A 12,919-nucleotide genomic window follows, 5' to 3' on the forward strand; every position below is an offset into this window, starting at 1 on the left:
AAAATAAAATGCTCCATCCACTGTGGAAAATAGTACTGAGTTCCTCAAAAAATTAAAAATAGAATTAACATGTGATCTAGTAATTTAACTCCTGGGTATTTACCCAAAAGAACTGAAAGCAGGGTCTCGAAGAAATATTTGTATACCTGTGTTCATAGCAGTATTCACAATAGCCAAAAGATGGAAGCAACCTAAATGTCCATGGATGGATGAATGAATAAACAAAATACGGTATAAACATACAATGGAAACACTTACTGAAACAATTGTAGGTGGGGCATTGCTTTAGGAGCAACAAGACACCTGAGGATGGTGAAGGCATGGCGTTTGCACAGAGCTAGGACTCTGGAAGCATGGGGCATCTTCGATAAACCAGTCCTGTATGAATTTGGATAAGCTGCTTTCCCTCTCTGAGCCTCAGTTTCTTCATCCACAAATTGGGGGTGACTCCTGCTGGATGACCTCAAAGAATTCCTGCGGGAGAGTTGATAATGAAATGCTGTAGTGAAATGCTTCATTACTTAATGGCCATACGGAAGAAGCACGGTGATTATTCTAAACGGCAACTGAAGATTCCATATGAGGACTGGGGAGTTGGGGTAAGAAGGGGTCACAGGTTTGGAGCCAGGCAGATCTAGGTTTGGATCTCAGCTCTGCCAGTGATGGCTGTGGGGCCTTTGGCAAGACACTTGATTGCTCACAGCCAGCGAGGATCAGGTACAAGAGCAGTGTAGTATCAAAGTTTGTGAACTTGAGAGGCAGTCAGACCTGGATTCGAGACCCAACTCTGGTATCTATGAGCTATGTGTGATCTTTTGGCTTTTCCCAAGGAGCATCAGAAGTAAAGAAATTCAAAGGCACATTTGTAACCAGTAGGAAAGTGGGATCAGGGGATGAAAAGGGAGGGAGCACATAGGCTGGAGAGGGATACAGATAATCCACAGGTACAAGGTGGTGTCCTAGGGTTAGGAGACCAGGGGAAAGGCCACAGGAGAGCTGAAGGACATTTATAGAGCATTTACAGCAAGTCAAGTACATCAATCCTTACAATCATCTTTTGTGAAGGTACTATTATCATCCCCACCTTACAGATGGAAAAACTGGCCAAGATTACATATTTGTCACTTGAACCCAGAGCACACACTCATTCCTCTGTCCACAGCCAGGTGGCCCCAGTTCATCCCTTCACTTCTCTCCAGGCTTCTGCAAATATTGGGCATGTCTCTAGGGCAGCAAGACTGAAATGTATCCTTATTTCCTCCTCCCCCATAGCTCCCAGACGAGTGGAGAGGAGACACAAACTAATAACTGATTTGAGATGAGGCCTAGAGAAACACGTTAAGCACATCATTGACTGACAAGCAGGAATGATCTTCGTTTATCCCTGTCCCTACATCTGCCACTCTGTCCAGCCCAGAACTCCCGATTCCCCAAGGGGAATAGCTTGGAGGCTCCTCCCATAAACATGGGACAACCTCACTGCCAGCTGTGTTTCCTATTTCTCTCTGGCCATATGGAGTCTCTCCGTGAGCTCACCAGCCTCTCTGACTTTGTTCCAGGAGTTCTTCCCACCTGGAATGCCCTCTCCCTCGATCCTTCTCTCCACACCCATAAGACAGATCCCTGTCCAACTCCATCATCAGCCCCCGCCCCAAAGTAGCGCCCTGCAAACTTCCTCTCTCAACTGAGTTTTGTCTCAGCCTTGTACAAAGGAAAATGCTGTATGTTCTGGCACCAAAGAGGAAAATGTGAACTGTGTGGCTAACGATGAAAAACAAAGTCCCCTGAACTCAGAATGTACCAACCACTCTTATCAAAAGTTTCTTTCATAGGCAAAGCTGGGATCAGCGCATGGAAGCCCGAGAGAGGCCCTCATAACAGTCTATTTATGTATGGCTTATATTTAGCACTGTGTATTTATAAATATTTATTATTTCTTATAAAAGAATTTATAAGTAATAACCTGCATTTGTTCGGTGCTCCCCTATGCCAGGCACTGGGGTAAGTACCCTACAGCCTGTCTTTTCACATATCCATGTCTTTTTGAGGTGGGAACGATTATTCTCTCCATTTTACAGATGACAGCTGAGGCCTCAAGCCATTCCCCAGTGAATAAGTGGCAGAGCCAGAGTCAGCCTGTTCTGACCCAACCTCAGAGCCCGTGCCTTTGGGGTTTTCTGGGCCCACAAACTGGTGCGCTGTGGGCAGCCTCTGCCTTTAGCTGTCTATTTGGCTTACTCTATGTTTTCCAAAACAGAGAATTAATTGCCAACATTTAAAAACTAGGAGGTTTCTCATATCAACTGGGATTTTCAGCTTCTCTTGAAATATCCAAAGACTTGGCTATACTGGGTCTGGGTTCCCACATAATAATTAGCTGGGGAAAGTAGCAATTGCCCCCCTTAAACAGGATGTGTGCATTCCGTTTTGTCAGATGCTCACCGGTCCCTCGTGGACCTACCTCATTTATTTTCACTGCTAGCCTGACCATTGGAAGCATTTGAGTTTGTGACTCCTGGGTCCATGCTTTCTGATAGGTGCAATTTCCTTGCAATATAATGAGCTCCCCATCACTAGAGATGTGCAACCTGAGGCTAGCTGGCTGCTTGGTATGGGTGTTGGAAAGGGATTTCAAGAGCTAGTTGGGATCAGAAATTGATACAACATTGTAAACTGACTATACTTCAATTTAAAAAAAAAAGAGCTATTTGGGGAACGGAATCCGATAATGTACCTAACCCCTCCAGCCCTGCAATGTCAAATATTTACTTAAGACTTTTCAGTATATGCTGTTAAGAACTAACTTCCCCTCTGGTCTCAACTTACTGTTTCAATCTTTCTTTTCCCTTCATCTTGGTTTTTGATCTATTTATATATTTTTAATCATATGATTATGCTGTATGTATTCTGGTAAGCTTCCTCAAATCTTTTTTTGGAAAGGCACGGGGAACAAATAAATCCAGACATAAATATTTACATAAAGGGCTTGGTTCCAGATATCGAAAAGAAAAAAAAAAAAGAATTATACGTTGTAACTGCCAAGCTATCTCAGTTTCCCTGAGATGCTTGGGCTCAAGGAGATAAAGGACCTGGGAGTCTAGGAGTCTGGGCTACAGCAGCTGTTAGCACATGTCCAGTGGTCCCAACCTACTGTCTCAGGAAAGGGAGCCTTAATGTTTTATTCCCCATTATTTAAATAGATTTTTAAAATCATGTAACTAATTGTGGCAGTTTAAAAAAATGGCTTCATTAAACATCAAAGAACTTTCTCCTTTATTCTGTATCCTTGCCTTATAAAAGAGCAGTGCGTACTTGACAGAGGTGGAAAGAGACTGATAATAATAATAAAATGCCTCTGGAGGCTATAATGTGAGTCTCTGTTGAGAAAAATTTTTTGGCAATCAGCCCATCTCATGAACTCTCTTGTCATGCTCTTAAAATACCATGTTAAAATCCTAGCTTTCAAAAATTTATTGAGAAGATAATGGAAAAAGATAAGGTGTTGCTTTTCTGTCAAGTGTTCTTGGATTTGGAGAAATCGTGGAATTTTCACAAAGAGTCTGTATATCTATTGCTGCATAACACTCTTACTATAAACTATTGCCTTAAAACAAAAAACAAACAAAACAAACAAAAAAATGGCTTCAGATTTGTTAACTTTTCTCCCATAAAGAGGAGGAATCTATGTCCTCTTTCCTTGAACCTCAGTAGGCTTGTTGTTGATTTAACCAACAAGGGGGGGTAGAAGTGATGCTTTGCGACTTCCAAGATTGGGTCATAAAGAGACACGCATCTTTTCCTGGTTCTCCTGGAATATCCTCTCTCCAAATGCTTCCTCCTGGGACACTCCCTCCTGGAACACAGCTTCCATGCTGTGAAGAAGACCAAGCCATGGTGAGAGGCTATTTGTAGGTGTTCCAGTCAATGGCCTTACCTGAATCCAACATCCCAGTCATACAAGCCCAGGTACCACAAAGGCAGTCACCCCCAGCTATTTTAGTCCCCCACCTTAGGCCCCAGACATCATGGAAGAGAGACAGACCAATTCTGCTATGCCCTGCCCACACCCCCATCCCACAGAATCTGTGAGCAGAATAAAAGAATTGTTATTTTATGCCACTAAGTTTGGGGTGGTTTGCTACCCAGCAATAGAAAATTTGCATAGCAAGCCAATGATTCCACCCATAAAGCAAAATCCAGTGTAAAAAGATCCCTTTCACACGTTTCATTCCATGCCCAGCAGTAACACTGTTAACAAGTTCAAATGTATCCTTCCAGACCTTTTTCTACACATTTACATATGTGTGTATAATAGAAACATATACATCTAATCTTTTTTATTTAAATGGCCTTACACTAAAAGGTAACTTGCTTTTTTTCTATTAATAACATATCTCAGTGATCTCTTTAAATTTATAAAAGAAGTTGAATTGGCGGTCCCTTCACATGCTGTGGTAGGCAGTTTCCAAGATGGCCCTCAATGACCCCCACATATTCACATCCTTGTGAAGTTCCTTCCCACACTGAGCCAGCAATGGCTTGTGAGGTTAGGACAGGGTTAGAGCAGAATATGGCAGTCATTTGGTGTGCCACTTCTGATGGCACCGCAGCTTCTATCTTGGTCTCTTGCTTTCTCTCAGATCCCTTGTTCTGGGGAAAACAGCTGCTATACCAAGTGTAGCTCTATGGAAATGTCTAGATGGGGAACAGCTGAAGCCTCCTGCCAACAGCCAGGTGAGCGCACCATCTTGGAAGGAGACTCTCCAGCCCCAGTCAAGCCCTCAGATGTAACTTCATGAGGGACCCTGAGCCAGAACCACTCAGCTTAGCTGATTCCAGATTCCTGACTCTCAGAAACTGTGTGAGGTAATAAACATTTGTTGTTTTCAGCTGCTGAGTTTTAGGGTCATTTATTTGCACCAACAGATAACCTGTACGTGAAATTCAAATTCTTTAAAAATATAAAAAAGAATACAGCAAAATCTCTTGGTCACTTCTCCATTCTCTCCCACCACCTCCAACTAATTTACAGAAAGTCCTTGGGAAACGGAAGATTTATTATCTGGATAAAGAGGCAGATATCTTCTCAGCCCCTCTTAAAGAACATCTGACCCAAAAAGGCTGTAGCAGGATGGCATTCCCTTTCAGCAGCTGTAAAATCGTGCCCTTCTCTGCACAGGAACTGGGCCTTTTCTGCCTAGATGCCACCTTTCCCTGCCAAGGCCTCAGTCACCCACAAGCATCCCCACATCCTGTCTCACGTCTGGGGGCGGGGGGGTTCCCCTCCTTGCACACCAGTGGAAAACATTATCTGGCCTTTTTCTTCAACCCATTGAAATCAGAAATCAACCACTACACCTCCCAACATGTAGTCCCAGCCTAGTCCCTTCTCTCTGAGGGCACTCACCCTTCATCCTGCCCCAGCCTGTACCGTCACCCCAGACTTCCCCATCTGCTCTTATACCCCCAAGATATCACTCATACTGATCTCTACCCTGAATGCTCTGCCCTCAACCCACCCCTCTGAAAATAGCCACTTCTATCTTTAAGACTCAAGGCAGAAGCCATCTCTGTGAAGCTTTCTCAGACATCCTCATATGCGTCTTTGCTTCCAGCCTGGCCCCCGTCAGTCCACTGTCCACTCAACAGCCAGGTGGACTGATAAAAAACCTGAGGTAGTGCTTCCAGTTCTGCCAAGCTGGAGTAAGCAGTCTCCACCCTGCCTCTGCTGCTGAATTCAGCTGCAAACCCTGAACAGATGGCATCGAGCAGCTGGCTGAGAGCTCTGAAACGTCAATGGTAGCACACCAGCAATCAAAGTGCTACCAACATGGCAGTGAGTTCACATTTCTTTTCTTCCTCTGGTATTCCCTGGGCTGTCTCAATGCAGCCCCAAACCTAGACGTGGACATCAGCATGACTAGGGCGTGTCAGGGGAAACCCTCCAGTTCTGGCTCCAGAAACGGGAAAGAGCTCTCCTAACACGCAGACTAGTGGAGATTCCTACTTCCTTTCTTTTCTCTGTTTTTTCATGTCCTAGTCCCCAGGCCATCCATGATGGCGGAGGTGGTGGCAGGTGCCTACAGGTGCTTGAGGCTATAAGGAGGGGGACCCTCTCTAACTGGAGGAGCTGTGGTTCTGAGATGTCAGGATGAACCCCTACTGATTTGCCCCACACTTGGGTGCAGTTATGAGAAACGAGCCTCAGAGTTGGATATATAAAGCCCCAGCGAGTCCAGGGAAAGAGCAGTGAGGGAGAAGTTTGGGAAAGCGACCCTATAAAGTGATTTATGGACTTCAGGCTCACCCGTTAGCTGCATATTAGTGAATCTAACCTAAATAGCTTACTATAGACTTTGAGAACTGAATCATGAGCTAGGCCACCGCCTGAGTTCCGGACTGGCCTGTGAGTGACATGCACACAGAGCAGATGCACACGGCATCTCAGAGAGTTTGAAAACCAGATTGACATTGACAAAACCCACAGAGGGCAGTGGAGCTGAATGCACTTTGCCAATTGCCTATTTTGCTAAGACAGAAATATCAATATTCTTCATGGGATTTAAGTGAAACCCGGAGCTCATAATATAATATTCAAAATGTCCAGGACAAATTACTCACCACACAAAGAAGCAAAAAAATCTCAACTTGCATGGGAAAAGACAATGAAAAGATGCCAACACCAAGATGATGGAATGATCTGAAAAATCTTAAAGCGACTGATACAAAAATACTCCAAGGAGAGAATGAGGAGTTAGTATTTAATGGGTTTTAGTTTGGAAAGAAGGGAAAGTTCTGGAGATGGACAAGTGGTAATGGTTGCACAACAATGTGAATATACTTAATGCCCTTGAATTATATACTTAAACTTGATTAAAATGGTAAATTTTATGTTATGTATGTTTTACTGCAATTAAAAAAAATACTCCAAGTAGTAAGGATAAAGACTGAGCTTTTGTTATCTTTTTCATAATAGAATATATCAAATGGAAATTTTTGAACTGAAAAATGTAATAACTGAGTAGAAAAACTCCATGGATGTGCTAACAGCAGAATGGAGATGCCATAGGAAAAAAATCTGTGAACTTGAAGAGTGATCAATAGAAATTACCCAATCTGAACAACAGGAAAAAAAAAACAAAACAGGATCAATGGGATCTGTGGTACAATTCAAAAAGGTCATCAGAGTCATAGAAGGATGGGAGAAAAATTATAGTGCATAAATGTCCATAGCAGCTCTATTCATTACCCACCCCCTCAACTGTAAAAAAAACCCCTCAATGAATAAATCAATAAAGAAACTGTGGTACATCCATATAAAGCAATGCTGCTCACCAATACATAGGAATGAGTTATTGATACTTGCAACAACCTAGATAAGCCTCAATGGCATTATTCTGAGTGAAAAAAGCCAGTTTCAGAGATTGACATACGTATGATTCCATTTATATGACATTCTCAAAGATAAAACTAGAGTGATAGATCAGCGGTTACGAGAGGTTAAGGGTGGGGAGAGTGTGTCACTACAAAGGGAAACAGGAGGGTTTTTTGAAAGGTGATGGAACTGTTCTGTATCCTGTTTGTGGTGGTGGTTACGCAAATCTACACATGTTAAAATTCATAGAACTATACACCCCAAAAAAGTACATTTTACTGTATGTTAATTAAAATAAAATAAAACAAAACTTGTGGTAGTCAGCCTCAAGCTGGCCCACAGTGATCCTCACCTCCTTGTACTTATGCCTTTCTGTAGTCCCTTCTCACACTGAATAGGGTTGGCCTGTGTGACCACGAAAAATGGTAGAAGTGATGCTGTATGACTTCTGAAGCTAGGTCATGAAAGACACTCTATATAATATCCTCACACTTGATACATTTTTTGGTTCCTCATTCGTTTCTCCCCTACTAGAAAGCAAACTCCATGGGAGGAGGGACTCAAGTCACAGTGGTTCAGTGGTTTAATTTGTATTCCCATTTTACAGTTGAGAACACTGAGTCCCAGTGATTACACACTAGATTAATGTTAAAGGTGTGCTGTGCACCCAAGACTTGGGACTCCAAACCTAGTGGCTTTTCTAGAGGGTTACCCACTCCAAAGACCTCATTTTCTAGTCAAAGAAGAAACAAGAATTCAAAGAGGGCCAGGGTCTTTCCTGCCACAAAGAGGCAGTTCTTTGGACCCTCCCCTTGTACACCACTGGCTTGCTCCTCAGAAGCCTGATCCTCCAGAGGTAAGAGGGGCTCTCTCCTGCCAACTGGCAGCTCCATGCCAACTGCTGGTTCACAGTTGAAGAAACTCAGCCTCAGAAAGATGATTTTGCAATTTTGTGAAATAATAACACTATTAACATCAAGCGTCTATGATATGCCAAGTACTATGGCAATATTAGTCCCTTAAATTCTCACAATGGCCCTATGAGGTAGGATGAAGTTGTATCACATTTGGGTTTAACAAATTAGGGAAGAAAGAGAATTAATTTTGTCTTTATACTTTAGGACCTGACTTTAAAGTAAGATGAGACTCAACTGAAGACATTATTTCCATTTGACAGATGCAAAAGCTGAGGTTCAGACAGACTAATAACTTGACTGAGACATACATTAGTGGTTGAGTTGGGATTGGAACCCAAACCTCCTCGACTGTGTAGATCCAGCATACTACAGCACCAGAAAAGAAATCAGAGTATCTAGACCCAAGGTAAGTTGCTTCTCCCAGAGCTACATGAAAAACCAATGAAACCAGACAGTGCAGGAAACAGGCATTATGCCAGGGAGGATGAACTGGCATAACTTCTTTGGAGGGCAATGTGGCCGTGCCAATCAAAATTACAAATGCACATACCCTTTTGTCCCACCAATGCCACTACCAGAAACCTATCCTACTGATGTATTTGCACACGTGGGAAGTGGGACCCGTTCCATGTTCTTAATTGCAGCTTTGTTCATGGTGGCCAAAAACATCAAACTTAAATGTCTCACAAATGTTAAATGCATTATAGTCTGTTCATATTATTGAATATTATGAGGAGGGTAAAAAGAGTGATAAAGATCTGCACATCTGATCTGAAAAAAGCTCTAAGGTCAAAGCAAGAGCCATGCAGTATGGCTTTGTGTGTGTGTGTGTGTTTTAAGGATATATGCATGGATGTATGTATGCCTATAGATGGCATGAAAATTTTCTGGAAATCCTGCAATAAAGTGTTAGCAGTGTTTGCCTCTGGGGAGAGTTCTGGGCTAGGAGGAGGCACTAATTTTTCACTCTACAGGTATATTCCTTTGTACTTAAAATTTTTTTTACCTTATACATGAATTTGTTTTCAATAAAATCTTTGCATAATTTACCCAGCCAGAACCCCTCTTTTGGTACTGCTCTCAAGGGGCACCACGACGCCCCCCTCACTCATACAAAGATGGCTCAAGTGACCCCTTAGTGAGTCGTGAAAGACCCCCTCCTCCCACCCTCACCCTGTTTGCTGGCCTTTGACCTGGAGATGCCCTGATTTAGATCTGACCGAACACCCACCTCGGTTTAAAAGCCCCCTCTGGTTCCCCAAGGGAAAGGGCAAGACCTCTTAGTTGGCATTCCAGGCCCTTGACACACTGCTCAAACCTTCCCATGCTGCCTCATCTTCAGTCCCCACCTCTGAGATACACACACAGCACTGCTCACTGCTCCCCACAAGCTCAGCTCTCTTCTGGTCTTCACCATACAGTCTCTCCCCTCAGTCATTTTAAACCCACAGTCATATTAACGACCGTAACACCCAGTTCAGATTGTGTCACTTCTCTTACAACATAGGCTTCACTGGCTCCCCGCTGCTCCTAGGAATACAAACTACGCTGGTATTCAAGGCACCCTCTCCCGCCATGTTTTGACCCCAATGATCTTTCCAAAATCTTCCCCTAATTCAGCCAAACTAGACAAATTATGGTCCCTAACTTGTACTTTTGCTCATGCAGTTTCCCTCACGCAGAATTCCTTTCCTTTCCCCCGTCGGCACTTGTTGAAATCATATCCATCATGCAACTCAACTCCAACATCCTTCATGAATCTTCCGTGATGCCAGAAGTCATCTCACCTTCCCAGACCACTTTCTCTGCATTTTCATTCATTCAACCCATATACAACGGGCACTCTTATAAGCCAAGCCCTGGGTTAGGTGCTGGTACAGGGAGATACATTAGGCAGTCCTTGTTCTGGGGGAGGCTCTGGTCTATTTGGGGAAACTGAGGAGCAAATGTCCTCCAAGCGCCGTGAGAGGCAGCGCAGCACGGGGGTTAAGGGCGCTGACACTTGTCCCATACTTTCAGGGTTAGAGTCCCCGCTCTGTCACAAGCTGTGTGACCTTGGGCTGGTTGCTTCACCTTGGAGTTAGCTTAGAACACAGCCTGGCACATGGTCATAAACACATGTTGGTTGTTATTACAATTTCAAGGTTCTGTGGGAGCTCAGAAGAGGAAAATCTCTCAGAATAAGATCTTGAAACATTAATGAGTATGACATAAGCGGAGAAAAAGCCTTGACGATAGCGGGGAGATGCAAACAATGAGTGGAGGATGAACGGACAGCCGAATTTCTCTCTTCAGTAATTTCAATACTTGCCCCTCCCCACTGACAGCTCCTGGGGTCTTATTCTGAGGGTCTTTAGGGTCTGGCATAAAGATAAAGCTGAGTGAGGGTCTCCTAAACTTCATCCTCGTAATTCACACATCATTTACTTAGTATTTTTCTCTACATCAAATCACTTTTTGTAACCCAAATAAATTACTTAAAAGGAAACTTTAATCACATCTATAATTGAAAACACACAAAATATCCAAAAAAATATATATATTGAAAGCAAAACAGTGTTACTAAATTCTAGAGAGCTAATGTCCTCTGTCTGCTCTCTCTGTTACCAGGACAGATTAGCAGGTGGTAGAGGAGCTAATGACCTGCTGGCATGGAACTGAGACTTTCTTTTTGGCATTGTTAGCAGGACTGAGAAAACACTGAGAAGACAATTCTCTCCTTCTGCCAGTGCCCGCACCTCCTTAACCACCACGTACACTGTTAGAGAAGGAGACGTCCCCCACGCTGCAGAGAATGAACGTGTCGCCAGTGTTTTTTTTTTTTTTTTTTTAGAGGCAGATCTTCAGAGAGGAATGGATTGTCCTCCCAGACTTCTCTCTGCCCCTGGGTGGGTACTGGGGTCCCCACTTCTGCTGAGCCACTGCCAGTGGGGAAGGAGGTGGTTTCTGGGAAATGCCTTTTGTTCCTTCCCTTCCCGCTGTTTACCTGGATGGGCTTGGCGTCCTGGGCTGGTGAACCATATAAAGGATTAGCTGTAAAAACAAACCAAACCTGCTTGCCCTTAAATAATGTTATTTCAAGGGAAAGGTCCCAAGCCTGAAATAAACCAGGTTTCAAGGAAGAACTTGAATTAATTCTGACAACATAATCCAGAGAGCAGGATTTGCCTTCAGGCTATGTTTTTTTTTTTTTGTTTTGTTTTTTCTGTCAACCTCACTAAGGATAGAGAGAAAATTGAGGGAAAGGATCTTTATTTGGGGGCCAGGGAAAGGTTATTATTTTCCTAAGCTTTTTTGAAGTGAACAGAACAGGGAAATGAGAGCCCAACTCTTTCTTCCTCCTCCACCCCATCTCTCCTTCCTTGCCCCCTTCCCCTCCACTCCCTTTCATACTCTGGAGGGTCTATGATGTATCAGGACAGCGTTTCCCAGCTTTGGTTCCTTTAAACATGAGTTCCTCCATTTCTGCCTAATCCACAACCCACTTCTATTGGTAGTTCCTTAATTTTTAAAAATCATAACTCCCCTGGGGCTTATGTAAATTTGGCCCCATCCTAAAACAATGAAATCCATTATATTGAGGGTTCAGCCAGCTAGTTGTATATTTCCTCCAATGCATAAAAAGAGAAATAAGTCAACGTTACAACACAAACTGAGCACTACTGGGTACCTCCTATAGCCATGCCGCTGAATGCCGCTGACCACGCTTGGTGGAGAGAAAACTGAGGAAAGAGATCTTTACTTTGGGGCTAGGGGTAGGGGTGCTCAGAGAAGGTCCTCCATAAATGCTTGCTGGCTGACCGCATGGCACCATCACCATGGCCTTCCTATCAGTGGTGCACAAACATTGACTCTTGGACAGCTTAAGATTCCTGGGCTGCATCTGTCGATTCTGCACCAGCAGGTCTGAGGCAGGGCCTGAGAGCCTGCATTTCTAACAAGCTGGCCCAGGTGATGTTAATGCTGCCGGTCTGAGGACCATAATTTAAGTAGGTCTTGGGCTACTGGGCATCAAAACCACTTGTAGGTACTTCTTAAGATGCAGATTCCTGGGCACCACAGATATTGTGATTCCTCAGGCCTGGATGCCACCAGAATCTGCCATGTCAACCAGCACACCAAGGAACCTTCGGAGAACACCATTAGCATCTGGAACTCAGACGTGCGGTAGAAAAGAGAGGGACCCGGACAACTCCTCCTCCTTGTTGGTTGGGCCATGAGCCTCAAAGCATCCTGGACTTTCCTCTTCCCTCCTGCCTCAGTTCAGTGTGTCAGCAAACCCTGTTGGTGCTTTCTTCAAAACATATTCAGATCTTCTTAAGTCTCTAGCACATGGACTTAGGGGCAGGATGGTAAGTGAAACAAGACTGAGGAAATGCTGAGGACTGTGGAAACTGGGAGTTTATTTTATTTTTTGTGGGGGGTAGTTTATTATGTATATTTGACTTTTTTTCCAAAAAGAAGCTTTATTTTTAAGTCTTTGATCTAACAAATCCACTTCTGGGAATTTATCTTACTAAGAAATTAAGATGCAGAAAAAAACTTACAAATAAAAATATTTCCCAAATGATAACACTGAAAAATTGGGAACACACTAAGTTCTCATGATAGGACAATAAGCTATGTG

This window comes from Camelus dromedarius, chromosome 18 (genome assembly GCF_036321535.1).
Source record: "Camelus dromedarius isolate mCamDro1 chromosome 18, mCamDro1.pat, whole genome shotgun sequence".
Taxonomy (NCBI): domain Eukaryota; kingdom Metazoa; phylum Chordata; class Mammalia; order Artiodactyla; family Camelidae; genus Camelus; species Camelus dromedarius.